This window comes from Taurulus bubalis (genome assembly GCF_910589615.1).
Source record: "Taurulus bubalis genome assembly, chromosome: 1".
NCBI lineage: Eukaryota > Metazoa > Chordata > Actinopteri > Perciformes > Cottidae > Taurulus > Taurulus bubalis.
The window spans coordinates 16,643,350-16,665,849 of NC_136589.1; the positions used below are offsets into that span (position 1 = coordinate 16,643,350).

Sequence of the window (22,500 nt, forward strand, 5' to 3'; positions counted from 1 at the left end):
CAGTTCACGCAGTCACTCGTTAACATTAAACCGGCACACCGGCGGATTTGGCTGCAGGTTTTGTTGTTGTTTTTTTTACTCAAAGTAGAACTAATTAAATCACGTAGTTGGTCTTACAACAACGTGACGTCGTGGTCATAAGAGGCCCAGATCTTGATCAGATGATGTAAATGAAAGGGTTTAACCTTTTAAGCCCCGTTAAGCACCAAGGCATTTTTTAGGATTTAGCTCAAAATAGCATACCCAAACTAAAAAGGGTGTATCTCTGCAACCACAAGGGCTATTTGAATAATTTTGGTGTTATAATAAAGGCAACCCTTATGAGCTTTTGGTCAGATGTGTAAATATTAGTATATATGTTGCTGGTTAAGAGTAAATAAAGATTGAAACACAGAACAAATAGAAGTTCCAGGTCCGCCTATAGAAAAAAGCACTTTCAGGATGATTATCTCCTTGAAATGATGCTTCACTAAGCCCTGAAGCTCTCCCAAATCATAGCACAATATGTGAACAGTCTCTCTGCAATGTTTTCACTTGAAAAAGTGAAGCAGAACAAAGTCAGATTGGGTAAAGTACAGAGAGAATTCAGGCGAGGTTTCCAAAATTTGCATTTCAACACATTTGCGCATATTTTCTGTGACATTTGAATTTTTTCATGTAGCAAACCTTATATTTCACTTTCATATGACTTATGGTGTTAAATAAACTTGTATCAGTGTGGATTTACTGGGGGAAATGCATTTTTTCAACAACAAAAAAATAAAGTTTAAAAATGTGCTGACTCAGCGATTTATGTTGCTGTGTTCTTGTTCGTATCTCGGTGACGCTTTGCAGCAGATAGATTTGGAATCTGTGTGGAATTGTCTTGCTTTTTGCTATTTGTCTTTTTCTGTGAGCACCAAGCTACGGGCTGCTAGTTCCGGAAACATGCAGAGTAGGCTGACTCGTGACAAAATGATAACTATTTCATTTTAATAATTATTTTAGTTGTGTTGAAATGGCTGACTAATTATTGTAGCCCAGGTTCTCTTGTTTAATTTGATGTGTAGCATCAATATATTTGTTCATGATTATTGTAATGTTTTACACAGTTTAATTAAAATTTTAAAAAAGGACCTATATAGGTCCATGCGGGGCTTAAAAGGAAGGTGAAGGTCAGAACAGACGTGAGTGGAGCAGTACAGCTTCCCACTGTCCCAGTATTTCATACATATTGATAAAGCAGGGTATGCTAAATGCAGCCTCTGCTCCAAGGAGATCAACTACAGTAAAAAGGGCTCACATTTGGCAGATGTGTATGTTTTTTGTGTCAGTCCATTTTTTATTTTATTTTTTTAATTAACAGCTCAGGGATGTTCAAGGAGCAACCTGTTTGTGCACTTTCTGAAGATTCTTTGCACTGTCAGTTCTGTTTTTGAATAAAGGGTTGGAAATTAATGTTTTTTTGTTTTTTTATCCGATTCATCGATTAATCGAAAAAATAATCAACCTATTAATCGATTATTAAAATAATCGTTAGTTGCATCCCTACTTGTGATGGAAGCTTTTAAATCACACTTGTATGGCAGCTCCTCTTTTACAGCGAGTCTCCTCGGAGCCGGTCCAGAGCAGCACCTCGTCCACAGCAGGAGCCATTATTCATCATTTACAGTAAAACGTTAAATTAGCCCATTAATAACACACAGACTGGTTTATACTGTTCAGTGCTGCTTTATAAACTGGGTGACAGAGAGGGGGATGCATGCCCAGCGCTGCTTGGATGTGCCTGCCAGCAGCGCGCACACACACACACTCCTGAGCTGGTCCCTCCAGAGGAAATGCCAGAGGCGTGAGAGATGGAAAGGCTCGCTGCCACTTCGTTTCACTTTTTTTGACCGAGTCACTTTCTAACTGAGACACTCTAGTTTGTCCAACGGGCTTCAGCACTGGTTAAACTGGTTTTGGTGACTGGGGGAAAGAGAAGGGATGAGGCGCGATGTGGTCAAAGTTCTGAGGAAGTTTCAGAAGTGACTCTTGTGAATGAAAGGACTTTGTCTTTCATTATAATCGAACCAGAAAAAGACCAAACAACATCACTCAAGTATTTTGATATCAAGTAGCAGAGACTTGAACATATGAATCAATATGTTTCCTGAAGATGATGATATCAAAGATATTTGGTTTTCTGTCACGGAGGAGCAAAGAACCCAGAAAATATTAACTTTTAAGGGTCTGGAATCAGATCATTTTGACTTATTACTCCGAAAAAAAATGAGTCGAAATAGTTGGAGATTAATTTAAATAGTTGACAAGTAATGAATTAATCTATGCATATATATATATATATATATATATATATATATCTGTAAACAGAGTAAAGTCATCTCAAGAAGCATGAGGGGCTCTAAAGCTAACTTTAACCAACAAAGAAGAAACCAGATCTTAACGCCAGTAAATGTTCTTCTACCACACTGTGAACATACTCCACAAGTTAAAGTCATGAAGACAAAAGCTTACTAAAGTATTATGAGCAAAATGTAGTACAGTAAAGTACAATATGTACCTCTGAGATGTAGTACAGTACCATAATTACCTAGTAGTAAGGAAATGTAGCAGGAAATGGAAATACTTAGTTTTACTTTTTAAAGTAAAAGTACCCTGAAGAAGTACTTGACTGCATGACTTGAGTAAATGAGTTACACTCCACCAGTAACAGAGTCGATCTCCCCAGTTTGACCAGTGAGTGTGACAGCAGATCATTACATTCAGCCCGCAGCTCTCAGATGGAGAGATTTACTCTGACAGAGAGAGAGAGAGAGAGAGAGAGAGAGAGAGAGAGAGAGAGAGAGAGAGTATGGATTAAGGCGTCCCAGCGGGATTCCACTCATTTTCTCTGGAGCGAAACAGAGAGATGGAGGGAGGGTTAGTTTCTTATCTCTTCATTTGACACTAGCGAGACTCTCTTTCTCACACTCTTTCTCTCTCTCTCTCTCTCGCTCGACCACTCAACTCTCTCTTTCGGTCTCAGTCCATGTATCTCTTATGCTCTCTGCTCTTGACCCCGGTATCCGTCGCCATCTTTCTCTCCACCTCGCTCTCCAACCTCAGATGAAAAGGAAGTGACCGTATTTGGACTGAGTAGGAGTTACGTATACGTCTCTGGTGTCGACCTGTCAATCACCTTGAAGCCCCGCCCTAAAGCATCCCCTGCTTTATGGTCTGTTTGACTCTAAATGACCATAATGTAATAAATGAACATTATGCTGTATTGAAGAAGACTTGAAGCGATAGATTGAGACATAAACGTAAACAATGTTTACTGACGGAATAAATCAAGAGAGAAGTAAAGTAATTTATATATACTTCTATACAACCAGAGGAGTCGCCCCTGGAGGTCAGGAGAGAGAATGCAGCTTCAACACACGAAGCATAGACTTCTATACAACCAGAGGAGTCACCCCCTGGTGGTCAAGAGAGAGAATGTAGCTTCAACACATGAAGCATATACTTCTATACAACCAGAGGAGTCGCCCCCTGGTGGTCAAAAGAGAGAATGCAGCTTTAACACATGAAGCATAGACTTCTATACAACCAGAGGAGTTGCCCCCTGTGCAGCTATCAATTAATTATAATACACTTGTGTTCTTTTAGTCATGCAACACTCTTTAAGTCACATAAACATCACTGATTATTCATTTCACCAGCACTTTTCCTCACGTGCCACTTCAACTACTTTCAATGTAATTCAAAGAAGTAGAAAACAAGGGTGTAAACTGTAAAAAATTATGAAACAAATGATGAGAAGGAAAGATGGAGAGAAGGATGAAGAAACACGGCAGCGGCTGTCAGGAGAGAGGAAGAGGAGGATGGCAGACGGAAAGAAGATAAAAGAGGATGAGTGTTATTTAAATGTAAATAAACAGGAGTCGTCTTTATCAGAGGAAAGTTGGAGGAAGCTGTTATCTGCTGCTGGAGGCCTGTTTTTGTTTCCCCTGCTGCTGCCGCTCTGTCTGCCGGCTATTACACCTTCCAACAGAGGGCGCGCACACACACACACACACACACACACACACACACACACACACACACCCACACACAGGCTTACAGGTGTGCACGTGTAGACGAGGAAACATTTATCAGCAGTAAAGGATGAAGATGCATCAAAATAATATGTTTACAAACTCAACACGTATCGTTGTGAACACGCGTCAACACACACACAAAGACACACACGAGGGTTCAAACACACTTGTGACACTTGCACAAATTACACACAAACACACACGTTAGAGATTCACGAGGAGATACAAACATGCACACAGTCAAAATAATTATGGTAAAGACATATTGTACAATATTTGAACATGAGATCAATTATCTTTACGTTATAGACTAATTGTACGATATTTGGATTTGACCTCGATCATTTTTACATTATTGATTTATTGTACAATTTATAGACATGACTTGAAACATTTAAAGTAAGCAACTTATTGCAAGATATTTGGACAAGACCTCCACATTTTTTAAGTTACCAATTTATCGAAACATGAGCTCAATAATTTTTTCGTGACAGACTTATCGTCACTATATGGACTTGACCGTGTTCATTTTTACGTTATTGATTTATCGTACGATATACGGACATGACCTCCATTGTTTATACGGTATAGACTTATGCTCTTTGAAAGGGAGTACATGCAATAAAATGTCATGAAACAATTTAAAAAAATGACGAGATTATTGTTTATGGCAAACACTTCCAATAAAAGTATTTATCGTGACCGAACCTGCCGACATATAAATGGATATAGACAGACGTGTTCACAGTCGCTCATACAAGGTCGCTCCGACAATAGAGGACAAATGCAGTGAAACAAAACAAACACACTGACAGAGGTGTGTGCGTGTGTGCGTGTGTGTGTGCGTGTGTGCGTGTGTGTGTGTGTGTGTGTGTGTGAGTTGCGTTGCCAGGGGCTGCGGCTGCTATCAGAGTTAAGACGATTACCACACATCATTTGTCATCTGGATGGTGGCAACATATAGCTCTACATTTAATTTACCACGTCTCCATCACACGCTGAGGGGCGGAGTGTGTGTGTGTGTGTGTTCCATTGACCCATATATATAAAGCCCTGGAGGAGAGAAAGAGAGAGAGAGAGAGAGAGAGAGAGAGAGAGTAATTGAAAGAGAATGAGAAAAGGGGAACTGGAGTGTGTCTCTGTGTGTTTGTGGTTTGTGTGTGTGTGTGTGTGGGGGGGGGGGGGGCAGGAATGAACATTCACCGCCTCAGTACACAGTGTGACAGATGCCATCACACACACACACACACACACACACACACACACACACACACACACACACACACACACTATATATATATATATATATATATATATATATATATATATATATATATATATATATATATACATATATATACATATATATATGTATATATATATATATATATATATATATATATATATATATATATATATATATATATATATATATATAAGAAGTACATCTCTTAAATTGAGAATCCAGTGAGATGATGAAGTCTTCATACTTTTTTCCAAAATTCTATTTTCCTGTATTGAGTTTGTTTTTATTTTCAAAATGTATTAAACCTCATTAACCATCTATTTTGTGGATATATCAAGTATATATTATACTTTTATTTAATTTTTTTTACGATCATGTTTTTAATGTATTCCACATTATTTTTATTGTGGCTTTTATGATGTACTATCACATAAAAATGTTTTATTCAAAGAAATTATTCTTGTTTTTTTTATGAATGCAATTATAATTAAAGTTAATTATTAATTGTTAATATTAGCAATGAAAGGGGAATTACATTTGTATGTTAAAATCATTTTTATTTCACTGAGATGTATTTTAAAGTATCTTAACATTATTTATTTATTTTTCATAAATAAGGAATAAAGTCCACAAGCTTCGTAAATGTATTGGGACGATCTGATGATATAAATGTTGCACAATAATCACAAAGTAAAGGTCATGAATGTCACGAAGGGCGACAACGACTTTTAAGGAAAAGCCAAAATCAGTCTGCACACACACACACACACACACACACATACACACACACACACACACACACACGCAGACACACACACACACACACTTGCTTCTTCAGCCTGTACAGTGAGCACAGGTATTGATCGCAGACACCAGAGGCTCTTTCAATAAGTTATTAAGAATTAAAAATTGACAAGAGAATTCAATCAGATATCTCTCTCTGTGTCTCTCTCTCTCTCTCTCTCTCTCTCTCTCTCTCTCTCTCTCTCTCTCTCTCTACACACACATCTTAAATTCCTTCTTTCTTTTCTATTTGCTTTCCCTCCTCTCACTCCCCTTTTCTGGGTGTGTCTCTTAGTCATGTACTTGTTGTACACCTTCAAGAAACAACACACACACACACACACACACACACACACACACGCACACACACACACACACACACACAGAAATAAGCAACATATACAAACCCACATATGGAGAATGGAGACCTAGAGACACAGGAAGAGGGTGACAGTTTGAAAGATGTGATATTTAGTTTCCCATAATGCACCTGCATGAGCTTCACGGCCTCGTCACAGCTTCTCACCAGAGTTGTTAGCTGTCCGGTACTTGATAGCATGATGCTAACAACATCACAACGATATCACTATGACCTTCAAATACGACTAACACATTCAAACCCAAAAGAGACGGATACTCGGTCGGTCAGCGCTCGTAAGGCAAAGAAAGAAAAAAAAGACAAATTCCATAAGTTTCAGATTTTAAATCACTAGATAGCTGCGCCGTCCTCCATCCATCCATCCAACTATCCATCACACCGTGTGTGTGTGTGTGTGTGTGTGACACTAAACACCATTCATCATTACAGCAGAGAGAGAGGAGGGAGAGGAGGATGAAGGAGAGCAGAGAGGAGCACTGAGAGATGATGTTGGAGTCAAGGAGGTCGACGTCTAGCAGAATCTGAGAGGGGAGCGACTCTAGGGAGGAGGAGAAGGAGGAGGAGGGAAGAGGAGGAGGGATGGATGGATGGATGGATGGATTAAGGGAGGAGGAGATGAGAGTACCCCACCTCCTCCTCTTCCTCGCCATGAGCGTCACAACTTAAACTCATCACCATGTATCCATTCCAGCCTCTTTAGCTCTGCGGGTGCCTCCTCCTCCTCCTCCTCCAGCAGAGCCTTGATATGGTAAACAAGAGGAGGCCCGGCGCTCCTCGTCGCCTCCTTTGAAGTCGTGTGAGGAGCGGATTATACGGCGGAGAGATCTGCCTTAACCTTCTTACATCTTATTTTATGATTTTATTTCATTTGATAGCTTCATTTCATTCTGAAGAGGAGGATTATTCAGTAATGCTGAGCAGATACTGACGGGAGGAGGAGGAGGAGGAGGAGGAGGAGGAGGAGGAGGAGGAGGAGGAGGAGGAGGAGGAGGAGGAGGATGTGAATGAAGAAGCGACGTTGGATCAAGAAAGAAAGTTAAGAAAAATAAATGAGGAAAATAGCAAGAAAGTCAAAACAAAACCTACAATGACAAGTTAAAGAAGAGATGGAAGGGAATCAAGAGAGGAGGGGTGAGAGAAAGAGGAGGAGAGACAACAGGGGAGGTACTCTAGAGACAAAGGGGGCGAGACCATGAAGTATATATTATAGTAAAGAGAGAGAGAGTGAGAGAGAGAGAGAGAGAGAGAGAATCCAACTCACTGCATCCAATATGGTGAGAACATGTGAGGTCAACAAGTATGGCTGCAGAATGCACACACACACACACACACACACACACACACACACACACACACACACACACACACACACACTTACAGTACACACACACACACACCCTCTCTGTCACTCGCTCTAAGTCTTGCCAAGAAGCAGCTGCATGGTAACTGTCCCAATATTGACTGACACACACACATACACACACATACACACACACACTTAACCCTTCTGAATTCAGAAACTTAGCTTGAAAGAATAAGTTATATCTCTAAACGCAACTTAGTTATGTTTCGGAAGTTATGTCATTAACAGCGGCCTCCTGAGGGAGTGACAGTTTGGGGTTTGACCCTAAAAACTCCCTCCTCCCAACCCTGTCTCCTAAACATTACGTTCCCCGAGAACTAATACGCATTCTCAATTACGTTTGATCCGAAACATATCTCCTTCCTGATTATGTTTATGTTTGACGTCTTACAAATACTCTTGTAATCGTGTGTTTGTGTTATTGTTTCTTGCTTTCCCGCTGAATTTAAGCATATTTTAATGGAAAAGAAAAAGGATTCCCTCCGTAGAGGCAAGCAGAGAGGGGCGGGGGGAGGCCGGCGGGAGCCGGAGCCGCTTGCCTGCCGTTGTGAGGCCGGTGTGTGTGTGTGTGTGTGTGTGTGTGTGTGTGTGTGTGTGTGTGTGTGTGTGCGTGCGTGCGTGCGTGTGTGCGTGCGTGCGTGAGTGTGCGTGTGTGCGTGTGTGTTTGTGGTGCTGCAGGAAGTGGATCAGTCCATCACCGCCTTCACAGTCCACAGCTCAGGCAGCCTCTGGCCACATTTACACACACACACACACACACACACACACACACACACACACACACACACACACACACACACACACACACAAGTTAATAGAAAATACAGAGTGTCGCTCTGTTTCAGGCTGCAGTGTTTTCAGTGTGAGGTTCAAACTGCTCTGATTGGCTTGTTTTTCTGTCAGAAACCTACAAGATAAAACAATCCTAAGTTCTCGGTTCACGTGTCTATCTATTCAGTGACATCAATAATAATTCTTGAGCTCAAAACATCATCTCTGAGGAAGGGGCTGGGGGGTGCAGAGGTCACAGGTACCCCATGATGCTATTTTAAGCTAAAGCTTGATAAAGCAAACATTTCTAATGAAGCTATTTTAAAGCTAAAGCTTGATGAAGCTAACATTTCTGATGAAGCTATTTAAAAGCTAAAGCTTGATAAAGCTAAACTTTCTGATGAAGCTATTTTAAAGCTAAAGCTTGATGAAGCTATTTTAAAGATGAAGCTTGATGAAGCTAACATTTGTGATGATGCTATTTAAAAGCTAAAGCTTGATAAAGCTAAACTTTCTGATGAAGCTATTTTAAAGCTAAAGCTTGATGAAGCTAACATTTCTGATGAAGCTATTTTAAAGCTAAAGCTTGATGAAGCTAACATTTCTGATGAAGCTATTTTAAAGCTAAAACTTTATGAAGATAACGTTTCTGATTAAGCTATTTTAAAGCTAAAGCTTGATAAAGCTCAAATTTCTGATGAAGCTATTTTAAAGCTAAAACTTGATAAAGATAACGTTTCTGATGAAATTATTTCAAGCTAACGACTCATAGAGCTAACTCGCCTCATAATGTAATTTTGAAGCTAACACTACATACAGTTTAAGCCCCTGAATAAGCCGTTTTAAAGCTGAAAATACAGACGATGGAGCGAGGTATTTTTGTCTGATACGTTAATAAAAGAGTATCGTAGAAGAAGACGATTCATCAAAAAATAATTGATTATGAGGACAGTTGCAGCCGGAGAGATCTGAAGAGAACACGTGTTGGGTAATAGCACTAAGGGCAAGGACAAACCAACCTGATCAGATATTGATCATGATTTAACCCTTTAAGCCCACACCCTAACCCTAATAATCAGGGGACCCAAGGGCTCAACAGGTTAAATACACTTTAAGCTTATTAATTATTCACCTCTATTGTTGTTACTCTGCATATTGTCTTCTTCATATATCGCCTTGTGTTTGTTGTATTAATGCTTTTTCATGTCTTATGACTTAGAATTATTGTTGAAAGCTGCTCCACAAACACACACACAACCGACCTTCCCTTTAAATTTGGGGGAAATTGGCAGAAGATTGACGCTCAGAATGTGGAAGTCTGCAGACACGTTGAGCTGAAGAATCTCAGAGATAGAGAGAAAAGAAGAAGGACAAGGAACACTGGGAGGGGGGGACAGGAAGTAATAAAGGAGGAAAAGCATGAGAAGAAGAAGTAAAGAAGGGAAGTTAAGGGACTCAGAGAAAGAACAAGATCAGGTGGGAATGAACGGGAGAAGGGAGGAGAAATTATTCTGTCTAGCAGCAAAAGAGAAGTGATTGAATGTGTGTAGGTGAAAAGAAGAGGAGATGAAGAGAGACAGAGATGGAAATAGGAAGGATAAGAAACTGGAAGATGGAGAGCGACTGGAAGATGGCGAAAAGAGAGAGAGACAGCGAGAGAGAGAGAGACAGCGAGAGAGGAGAGGAGAGGAAGAAGAGGAGCGGGTGTATTTAAATGTGAGCCGGTGTTAATGAGTTTGGTCAGAGTGTGGAACAGTCTTTTTAAAGCTGCTATCATTCTCATTAATGTAGTGAATGAGCCGCTGATAGCTGTCATGGACCTCACACTCCAATTAACAACAACGTACACACCTATAGGGACACACACGCACACACACACACAGACACACACACACCTGGAGACAAGTAGCATGTGTGTGTGTGTGTGTGTGTGTGTGTGTGTGTGTGTGTGTGTGTGTGTGTGTGTGTGTGTGTGTGTGTGTGTGTGTGTGTGTGTGTGTGTGTGTAAAAGGAGCATTACGTTGGTTGGTGTGTGTGCAGAAGTTTCAGTATCTGCACTCATGTGTTTGTGTACGACAGCACATGTGTGTGTGCTTGTGCTTGTGCGTGTGTGTGTGCGTGTGCGTGTGTGTGTTGAGGAGAGGGGGAAAAAGTGTGAGTGACTGCACTTTGATTTTCTAAAGAGAGAGAGAAAAAAAGAAAAAACTTTTTGCAATTTACAATTTCAGCATTTCTGTTTTTTAACGAGCGTCCGCTAAGCTGCGAGATAGAAATGCAAATCCACCTCGACGGGGCGAGGAGCCACGCTGAAAAATTAATGGAATCTCCCTTTAATTTGGCCAAATGCAGAAAAGCATATGCTGCCAATAAACAGAGAGACAGACGGAGAGAGAGAAGGAGGGAGAGAGGGAGGGAATGTGATGACAGGAAGACACACAGAAGAGAGAATGAAGGCAATATTTAAGGGTAATCACAACTTTTGTGTAATTTTTCACAATATTATGCCTTTTATATTTGTCCTTATTTTATTTGTGTATATATATATATATATATATATATATATATATATATATATATATATATATATATTTGGGACTTTTTTCTGTGGCGGATGTGTGTCGGTGTGTGTGTGTGTCGGTGTGTGTCGGTGTGTGTGTCGGTGTGTGTGTCCGGAACAATTAAGTACGGCTTCACAGTGATTGATACTAGCCTGGCTTTCAATTTGTTCAACTACAGAGCTCAAGCGTCACCTCACTGACCTCACACACACACACACACACACACACACACACACACACACACACACACACACACACACACACACACACACACACACACACACACACACAATATGACAGACATAAACGGAAGTATATAGTTGTAAATCATCGTTTTGATGATTTGTTACTCGGGTTTAAAAAATAAAACTAAAGACTAGAAACAAAGCTGCTTCTATTAATTCCTGACAAAACATAACTTTGAATTACGTGAAAGACCAAACACAGATTTACATTTCATTTTTCCTGCTGCTTGAAAGTGTTGAATGCTGAATCTTAATCTTACATGAAAAACAGTTGTGTTTGTTATTTTTTTAACAGAAAATGAAAACATCAGCTGGAAATCCCGGGAGCTTCTGTTTGAGCTATAAAAAAAACTTCAATATTTTATTCATGAGTTTGGATCATCGGACGCTCTCCTCAGAAGAAGTCCGCTCAACGTTTGACTTTATGATCTGTTAATGGGAAACTGATCAATTACAAACCAACCAAAGCTAATGAGCATGATGGGACGTCCCCGTCTTCTTCTTCTGTGGTCTAATTGAGGTAGTTTAGTGAAGCAGGGTTAATGATCCAAGAGTGTTTCTACATGTGGGATGTGAACAGGGGCCTCCTGGGTGAAAGTCCTCACAACAAGCATCCTCACTGTTCCCTTATTAGCCAGCCAAGGTTAAAGGTCACAGTTGCAGCACAAACTAACTACAGAAGGACTTCAAACTTTATGTGAATACACCGTGTGACGAGGAGGAGGAAGAAGAGGAGGAAGAGGAGGAGGCGTGCAAGTGTGTGTGTGTGTGTGTGTGTGTGTGTGTGTGTGTGTGTGTGTGTGTGTGTGTGTGTGTGTGTGTGTGCAGAGCATAATAGCTGAAATCATTTCATGACAAGGGCTGTAGGCTGTGTGTGTGTGTGTGTGTGTGTGTGTGTGTGTGTGTGTGTGTGTGTGTGTGTGTGTGTGTGTGTGTGTGTGTGTGTGTGTGTGTGAGGGCAGGAGTCAAGTGGGTGAATAAGTACAGACATCAATAACCGGAGGACACGTGCATGAAATTACTTGCAGCAGATCCATCATGGAGGAGCAGCAACAACAACGACGACGACGACAACGACAAAGAGGCGAGAGGTAAGGGAGGGGGGGATGGGGTGGGTGGGGCTGACCGGCCTGAAGGTGCCAGGCACACTCGTGTCAACAGTGTTCCCGGTTCAAATCCTAACACACCACTAAGCTGAGCAGAAAAAGATAAATCATAAAAATAAAGATTATTTGTCATGTTTATGAAGATGTAGTCTGTGTATATTCCACAAACAAACAAAAAAAAACTAATTAAATCAAGGTGCACTCTTTCGAGAGCCCCAGACAATTTTTAACTTACATCTTGTTTTGTTTGTTGTTGTTTTACTTTTTATATTAAATTAAGTCTAATTACAAATAAAATCCCATTTAACTAACCTAAAACGAGTTTACATTTGGAATAGTGCTACACACATGTTGTACAAAATACACTAATGTGTGTGTATTTCTAGTAGAAAAAAATAATAATATAATCAGTTGCTGACATTTTGATGTATATATTATTTTAAATATGGCAACAAAAAAATGAGACCTAAAGTTTAATTTTAAAATGTAACTTTTTTACTATATATTACGAGATACCATTGTAATCCTAAACTGATGTGTGTGTGTTTGTGTGTCTGTCAGCTCTTTGAAGTGCGCTCATCTCTGATCAGCATGAGGTCCAGTCTACTCCCAAATGTCACCATGTAGTGCTCAGCAGGTTGAGTCATTCACACAGAGAGAGAGAAAGAGAGAGAGAGAGAGAGAGAGAGAGAGAGAGAGAGAGAGAGAGAGAGACAGAGAGAGAGCCTCCCAGTGATTTCCTAAAACAGCTGCTCTATGTAGTTTTTTTATGAAACAAGCAGCGTTCATTTGGGGACTATTTTCTGTGGCGGATGAATATCTTTATGGCAGCTAGACGGTGTTTTTGAGATTGAGTCAAAATAAACTACAACATAGAGATTGTTTTCAGTGTTTCCTCTAATGCATCACCCCCCACCCCTGTCATACAGAGGTTAATCAATAGTCATTTCACCCTCGGGTCTCCTTCTTGCCTACGGGGACAAAACAGGTGACCGCACTGAGGCAAAGAGGAGACGAGAGGAGGTCATGAGAGCAGAGCAGAGGAGATGAGAGGGACAGGGAGGAAGAGGAGGAGAAGGAGGAGGAGAGAAGGACATTTCATGTCGTGAAAAAAAAAACACACACATGCATCAATAAACATAGTGTAACATGATCAAAACACACACACACATACACACACACACACAGGCATGGCATCAAACACACGGGACAAAGAGAGAGAGAGAGAGCAACAACAGGAGCAGCAGATCATCATCATGCTACAACAACTGCCCTGGCAACTGGATACACACACACAGAAATTAATCTCCAAATAATTCCTCTTGGGATTGAAGCAACAATATGAGCAGCCAGCTAATCTACATGTCACAGTTCTGGTTTAACTACTGGACTCAACACACACCTGCACAGACTATCACACACACACACACACACACACACACACACACACACACACACACACACACACACACACTCTGACACAAACAATGAGAGGGTTACCGTTTGCATCAATACTTGTTTATATTTCATCCTTTATCTTTTGTAATGTTTATCTGCGTCTACAATTTCCTGTGAAAAGGATCCAAAAACGTTTTGAATATTTGATTTTTTTTCCCTAGATGCTTCATGTTCTCGAGTATTGATATGCAAAACAAAAAATAGAGAAGAATAAAGCAATAGATAAATAAATAAATCACAATTCCATCACTGTTCCTTTGGGCTTCAGAGTGAACGAACCTTTAACACAGTGATGGGCAGCGGGACCGCATAGGTTATCAATTGAAGACAGCAGAGATATTACTGTTGTCCATGAGACGCTCAGTTACAATACAGCTTCCCACCGCTTGGTGGCGGTAATCAGTTGTTTAACAAGCTCTAATATGCAGAAGAAACTCAGCCAGCAGCTAGCTAGCCTGTAGCGAAAGTTATACGAAAATTATACGAAAAAATGAAGACGAAAGTGCTGCTGAACAGCCGTTTCTCATAATGCGTTCTTCTCCGTACTTGATGAGAAAACACACAACTGAAAGTTGACATTCTCTGAATACTACTGTTGTTGAGTAATTTTAGGATGTTTTCAGGCGAGAAGTTAGTTGTTTAAGCATCAAATCTGTGGTTGATTTGTCAAGAATCAGCTTAAAAACTTAAAAAGATACGCCTACGTTTTGAGGTCCTGCTCGCGGGACCGGTGAGGGAAAGGTTAAGATTCATAACTTAATGTTTTTATTTAACTTTTACTTTGAACTTCAGCGGTATCTTTTTACTTTTGACCGAATTGATTGCAATCATATGTGTATCTATATAAGTATATATATATATATATATATATATATATATATATATATATATATATATATATATATATATATATATATATATATATATATATATATAAAATACATTTAGAAAATACATATTAATTCATTGTTAATTACAATGAATAATTACATATTAATAATATATTACATACATCATATATATTACATATATATGTATATATTAAAAATAAAAAATACATATTAATTAATTGATAAAGCACGGTATGCTCCATGGAGATAATTATGAGGCTATTTTAATTAGCACTTTATTTAAATGTTATTTACAGTTTATTTAATTAGAAAATTATTATTTTGTGTGCACACTTGTCTGCACACGAATAGTTGCCCAATAACTGTGCACACACAGATATTCTCCTAAGAAAGTAAAAACCTCACTTTTACTGTCTTAAATATTCAGGTTTGAGGTTTATTAACATTTTTTAATTAACCAAGAGCACTGTAGTAGTTCAATAATACAATTAATCCTCAAAAAAACTACTTTCATAATAATTGTGCGGTGTATTTATTTTATTACCACTTTATTTATGAAAAGCAATTTTTTCTCCCTTGTTTTTGTAGAAAAATCGAATAATTCGTTATTTGTGTGTTAATACGCCTGACTTGAGCCTTTACATTAGTTATTGTATTAGCTTGATTTGTTCTATGACTTGTTGTCTGTGCAGGTTTACATACACATGATCAATAAATGTCTTTGTGATGATCACATTGCATCATGTCATTTATTTGACAAGGTTTTTGCTTGTTGAACTGTAGGTAGGTTTGATTTAGTTATTGAATACAAATCAAACTAAGAGTGTGATCAATTAGTTAATAAAACCATACAGTGTTAATATTTGAATGGGCACCGGGCCACTTTGTACTTGAAAGGGTTAAGAACCCCTGCTTTAACACATCTCATTCTATAAGATAATAAAAACTACTATAAATATTCATCAACAATTGTTCTTGTTTTTTCAACAAAAACAAGCAACCAATGAAATACAAAGAGAGAGAGAGAGAGAAAGAGAGAGAGATAATTGAATGAAGTTAAAAGAAACTTGAGACGATAACAAAGAACGAGAGAGAAAAAGGAACGACAAAGAGAAAGAGAAGAAGAAAGAAATAATACAAAAGTGAGAAAAAGTAATAATATAGAGGTGTGTGTGTGTGTGTGTGCGTGTGTGTGTGTGTGTGTGTGTGTGTGTGTGTGTGTGTGTGTGTGTGTGTGTGTGTGTGTGTGTGTTTAACCAATCTAAGGTGTCGTATAATTGAAGTGTGTGTTTTCAAGGACAGGTAGATATTGGTCCTGAGGTGGGAAGCTGCCGAGTCAGCAGGCCTGAGCTGATTACATCCTCTGTCTACAAGAGGAGGAAAGAAGAGGGAGAGGGAGAGGGGGAGGAGGAGAGGAGAGAGGAGAAGAAAGCGGACAAATGAGGAGAGGAGGAGAGGAAAATAGGAATAGAGGAAAGGAAAGAGAGGAGAAGAGGAACAGAGAAGAGAAGACAGAGGACAAAAGAGAGGAGGAAAGAGGAAAGGACCAAGAAAGGAAATTAGTGAAAATAGAGGAGAAGAGAAGACAGTGGGATGTGAGGAGTAGAGGAGTTAGATTCTACAGAAAGGAGGGATGAGAATAAGAGAGAAAAGAGAGGAAGAGAAGAAAGAAGCTGTTGGTTTCATGTTTTGAAGCAGAACCTGAAGGTAAAACAAACTCTTCATTAAACTAAATGGATCTCCGGGTTCCTCCCGTCATGTGATCCCCTCATGAGGATGCTTCATTCATTCACTCACTCACTGATTCATTCACTCATTTATTCATCCATTCATTCCTCAGACGTATGAACTTAAGTTCCCGTGAAGCTTGTGGAGGCTTCAGACCAGAGGCAGCTGTTCTTGTTCCCTCGGTGTGAGAGGTTTCTCCTCGTAAATACAACGAGTGATAAACACAAACAACAAACAGACGAAACACAAACAGTGTTTTCATTCATGGAAAATGAAGAAAGTTTGTGCTTCTTTGCCGAAAGAAAAGAAAAAGAATCACTTCGGCGTAATTTACATTTTCATACATTTCCTCCATCTGGGCCCAGAGGTCCGTGTCTGAACATATGTATGTATTTATTTACACGTTGTTGTTGGTAACAAACTGCTGCACGGAGACGTTTCCATGCATCTCCCTCCACAAAGACAAAAATTTAAATTTAGTTTGAAAAAAAAGAAGAAAGAAAGGGGGAAAGCAATTTTCACTCAGACATTTTCCTCCTCTTCTTCCTCTGATAACCGTATTTACATGCTCGTCTGGACAAAACCAATCTGGATGAATCACAGAGGGGAGTCGGACAAATGCAAAACGGCAAAAAGCGTCGGGAACAGATTTATTTCTTCTTCAGCTGTTTAAAGCGTCTCGAGCTGTTTCCTAACAACACGTCAGGATCTGGCTGAGCTCACAACCACCAAACTGTTGCCAAGACTTCAGACCAGCCTCCCTCTCTCTCTCTCTCTCTCTCTCTCTGCCTGTGTCACTGTGTGTCTCTCGCTCATCACAACGGGCTGATGGGACATTTTATCGTGTTATTTCACCCCTTGGGGAGGAAGAAGAGGGGGAGGAAGAGGGAGGAGGGTGTTTGTGAGACAAAGCCAACTTTGTGCTTTGTGGTTTTTCTGTTGTTTCTGAAAGTTGGCCCCTCTCTCTCTCTCTCTCTCTCTCTCTCTCCAAAAACACATGAACGTCACATAAATCCTCAACTACTCGTCATCGGTTTACACTAAAGTGACTGAACTGAGATGTTGTGTTGCCTAAACTTATCAAAAGACACGTTGCGTCAAATAGTGACACGATCCTCACGTTAACGTCCAGACAAACTTACATTACATGTCTTCACAGCACCAGGGTTACAATGATAACCACGTGGTGATTGAACGTTTGAACAAACCGTTAAAGTCGGACTTTTTGGCGACACGGCCACAATATGTGAATGTTTTCGCTCTTTAACACCGGCCACTAGAGGGCGCTGTCACCTGAACGTAAACGCTCTGGGGCTCTTCCCGACAAAACATCTAAATCTATCCTGTTTTTAATTCCCTTAATACCCCCCACCCCATCATATGATATCTTCTCCTTTCTGGTTTTAATGTCCACCTCTATGTCTCCTCCGCTTTCCGGTCCTCCGCTCTCCATCATCTTCTTCACCTCTCCATCATCTTCCTCTCAAGAACCGCTGTAGTGTACTGATAGTGGGAGCGCTTGTGCAGTCAGCTATGAAGTCTGTCCTCTTCCTCCTACCCCCACTTCCTCTCTCTCTCTCTCTCTCTCTCTCTCTCTCTCTCTCTCTCTCTCTCTCTCTCTCTCTCTCTCTCTCTCTCTCGCTACCTGGAAATTAATTTGGTCTCCTCCAGATGCCTATCGCCGCTGAAATGCCCCCAGAAATAGATCCACAAACAGCAGCTCAGCCAAAACGCTGTTGCTGCCTGACAGCCTTTAGCAGAAAACACACACACACACACACACACACTTATACAAACAGCGCTGGATGGAGGGGGAGGGGAGCAGATGGAGAGATGAATGGAGGGATGGATGGATGTTGGGAGTAAATGGTGGCAGAATGGAGCGTTGGAGGGAGGAGAAGATGAATGGATGAGGAGAGAAATTAATAGATGGATTACCTACAAATGTGTACACTTTATTGCCAAAACAAACCATCACTTTTTAGATTGATTTCCTTCCTTCCAGGCAGCCATCACTTTCTGTTCATTTCTACCAAAAGCAGCTTGCAGAGACAAGAAACCTTCTGCAGAGAGACGATTCATCACAATAAAAGATTTAATCACCTTTTTTCTTTTTTTTCTCCCTCCCTCTTCCTCCTCCCACCATCAACGCCGGGACATCGGCACGTGTTTCAGTTGCGACGAGAGTCTCGCCTTGATGGTGCATTCAAGGACACACCTGAGACTTTCATAGGCTGATGCTGCTGTCAGTGAAACCGTCTCCTCCAGAAACACTGGTGGAGACGGTTGAACAAACCAAAACCGCCCGGCGTGGGGTCAGTTCTTGGAGCAGCAAATATTAGTTTCCTTTAACTATTCGGATATTTACAGAACTAAAAAGGTCACAATCTCAGATTATGAAGTAAAAAAAAAAATTCTCCAGATTCCTTTGAGTTGCACATGCATCGAACATGATATTAAAAGACTCATCATCCTGCTTTAGCTTTGCAGCTTGTTGCCTTAAACGTTAGATAACTTGTCATGTTTTAGAAAGAAAGAAAGAAACATGCACTTTATTAATCCCCTTGGAGAAATTCTTCTCTGCATTTGACCCATCCCTGGATAGGGAGCAGTGGGCAGCCCTGTGAGGCGCCCGGGGAGCAGTTGAGGGTTCAGTGTCTTGCTCAGGGACACGTGATCAAACCAGCTACCTTGTGGTTGTCGTCCCGCAACCTTGTGGTTGCGGGACGACCACTCCCTACTCCCGCCCTACAGCCGGCCCTATGTTTGGATGCATCATTGAAAGAAACGTCTATCGTCAGTTACATTTTAAGGCAAAAATATTTTCTCCTGAATTCCGTTTGCTTTAGTCGCAAAAATACAGGACTTTCACCCAGGAGATCATGTTCAGGTCCCACGTGAAAACCAAAAGTCAACGACGACGTATTTTAATTGACGTCCTTAAATTCAATGTAACAGACATTGTTATTTGAAGCCAAACTGTGTGATGTTTTACTGAATCTAACCAAGTAGCTTTGTTGGGTTTCTACATAGTTTTGTTTAAATTTACAACGTGTTTTAAAACTGTGGAGGCTGGAGCCGATACAGGGTCAGAGACAGACGGCCATTCACAACAACGGGCAAGTTAGAGCTGCATGTCTTTGGACTGCGGGAGGAACCCGTAGAACCCGGAGGGGACCCATGCTACCACGGGGAGAAAGTGCAAACTCCACACAAAAGGACCGCCCCAGGTCGGGGTTCGAACCCGGGCCCCTTGTGCAGCCCAAAACACATTTCCCATGAAACCTACTTGAGAATGTAGAGTGGTTGTTGTGGGATTGTCATTTTGAGCAGGATTGAACTGTTACAAAAGAGAGATAAATGTACAGAGATGGATGAAGCTCATCAAGCTCCATGTCTTCCTGATGTTTAGAGAAACCAATGGCTGCCTTCAACAATGCCTTTTATGCCAGCTGCTTTTATGTTTTAAATTATGAGAAAAAAAAACTATCTTTGAGTTCAGGACTGTTGGTTTGACAGAGCAGAACAATTCGAAGACGTCGCCTTGGACTCTTTATTTTAGAAAACTCTGTTGTTGATCTGTAACTGTCCGGCATGACCCAGCGGCTGTATACTTCCTGACGTGCAGCTCAGATAATCTGCTTTCTGCCTTCTGAAACGGACACAAGCAGGTAGTTTGATGATAAGCTGATAGAGGATCGGGATCCCCACGATGAAAAGCTGATGTGGTGTTTCGGGGACGACAGCACGCCGCTCACGTTCAATCACCTGCCTGGGATCCAGGAGATTGAGTGACACAAAAAGAACAGACACGACACGTGTGCCACCCTCATCGGGGTGAAAAAAAAAAAGTCCACAAACGGGTGAGAGGACTTCGCCTCATCGCTGCAAATATCTTTCTCAGGGTTTCAAAACTGCTAAACTGTGCCACCTGTTGTGGATCCCAAATCCCCCCACCGAAAAGGATCCACTAAATTAAGTCTGTGCATAAATCTAGAGCTCCTCCCGGAGTCGCTCAGAGAGACGTAAGCTGAGAGCAGCAGACTGTCGCTGAGAAGCGTTCACCTCCAGCAGGCGAGCAGAAAGGCCGAGGTAATATCAGATAATGCGTCTCATGAATTCATCTTCTTCTCCTGCCGTCAGGTCGGAGCTTCCTGCCTCCTCGGCTCAAGACAAATTAAAGGATAAAAACCAACCGTCTTCGTAGCGGGAATCAGTGAAAGTGAAGGCTGGACAGCCGTGAAGTGTAATTTCAGCTCTATACATTTGATCTCTGACCCTCCGCCTGCTCTTCGCTCTCTAGCAGCACACGTATGCAAATAGCTGGCTGTTAATCTGCTGCTCGCTCTCACCTGAAACCTGAACAGTCGGACTCTGCAACCCACTACACCCGCACGCCTTCCACCACACAACGCACGCCTTCCACCGCGCAACGCACGCCTTCCACCACACAATGCATGCCTTCCACCACGCAAGGCACGCCGTCCACCGCGCAATGCACACCACGCCGTACCCCTTGCAAAGCACGCTGTTCACCACGCAACACACGCCACGGTGTCCACCATGCAACGCACGCCGTCCACCATGCAACGCACGTCACACTGTACCCCATGCAACGCACGCCACGCTGTCCACCACGCAACGCACACCGTCGACCGTGCAACGCACGCCGTCCACCATGCAACGCACACCGCCGACCGCGCAACGCATGCCGTCCACCGCACAACACGCCATCCACCGGGCAACGCACGGAGTTCACCATGCAGCGTAGATTCTGGCTCGCTGCGTTGTCGCAGGTAAACTGAAACAAAGCGTCCGTCTTTCCTCGAATAGGAAGGACCGAGAACTCAAGGGTTCATTTTACAGGAATTTCTCCTGCAGCGATCGTAGTGAAGAAATATTCAAAAATCCTGGGAGGTGGTGCGGGGAATAAGGTCCAGAGTCCAAAAGAATGATAGACAGACAGCTTATGCTTTCGATCAAGCTCTTTTGCTCCACAGCAAACTCTACTGACCACAGGTCTGAGTCGCTCGCGTAGCAGGGGAAAAAAGAGAGCGCTCACTCGCATGCACGGTAGTTTCCTACACAGCCGTGGCGTTTAGAGCCCTTCCTATTGGTTAAAAAGTCATATTTTAACACCTATTCTATCTCTACTTGTTAATTGGCCTGTAGCTTCAGTGGCGGAGCTATTCTTCTTCTTCTTTCGAAAAGGGTAGATTATATCATCTCAAAAGTCAATGTTCAGCTCCGCCACCTCAGGCGAACAAGAGAACTACAATTCCTTAAAGTGACAGTTTATGCAACAGCAACATGCAACATTGTCTAACATTAATCATTTTACAGTAATAAAAACAGTGACCTTCATATGCATACAATTACAAATCCTTCATAATAATATCCCTTATTAATTATCATATTTCTTGTGCATTATAATGTACACATAAACAATTTATTTCTTTCATGTGCAAGTTTAAATTTGACCAACTAAACTCTAAAAACCCTACAGTAGCTAGAGCTGCAAAGATTAATGTAATGACATGAAGTCATTTCAAAACAAATTTCTGCAAAAGTACAATAATTTCTTAACAGTAATGTACTGTTCGTCGTAAATACAGTTAAATACAGCAAAAGTTGACGGCTTGGAATAAAAAAGGTACAGCACGTTCCTGTCAAATCTACAGTATTTTTTCTCATTCAGTTCACTAAGCCACCCATTTCTCTTTAAAATCCCATTGCATTACGTCTCTACTCTTATTCAGCACATAGTCAACGTAAAGTGTGAAAATAAAGCCTTAGATATAGAGCCGTGGTTAAATTCAGGATGGAAGAAGAAGAAGAAATTTGAGGAGACGATTTTTTCAAAACACTCTAACCGAAGCATTAGTGGACCGAGCACCACCCGCTGCTCCACCCGGCCCGTGAAAAAGTATGTATAAAAACTGTAAAAGCTC

At 41.1% G+C, this 22,500-nt stretch overlaps 1 protein-coding gene across 1 annotated transcript in view; it reads right to left on the reverse strand.

Moving 5' to 3' along the window:
• Positions 1 to 22,500, reverse strand: part of npas3 (neuronal PAS domain protein 3) — a gene marked incomplete at both ends in the record, with an annotated part of 256,082 nt that overhangs the window by 227,625 nt on the left and 5,957 nt on the right. The window lies entirely within an intron of this gene.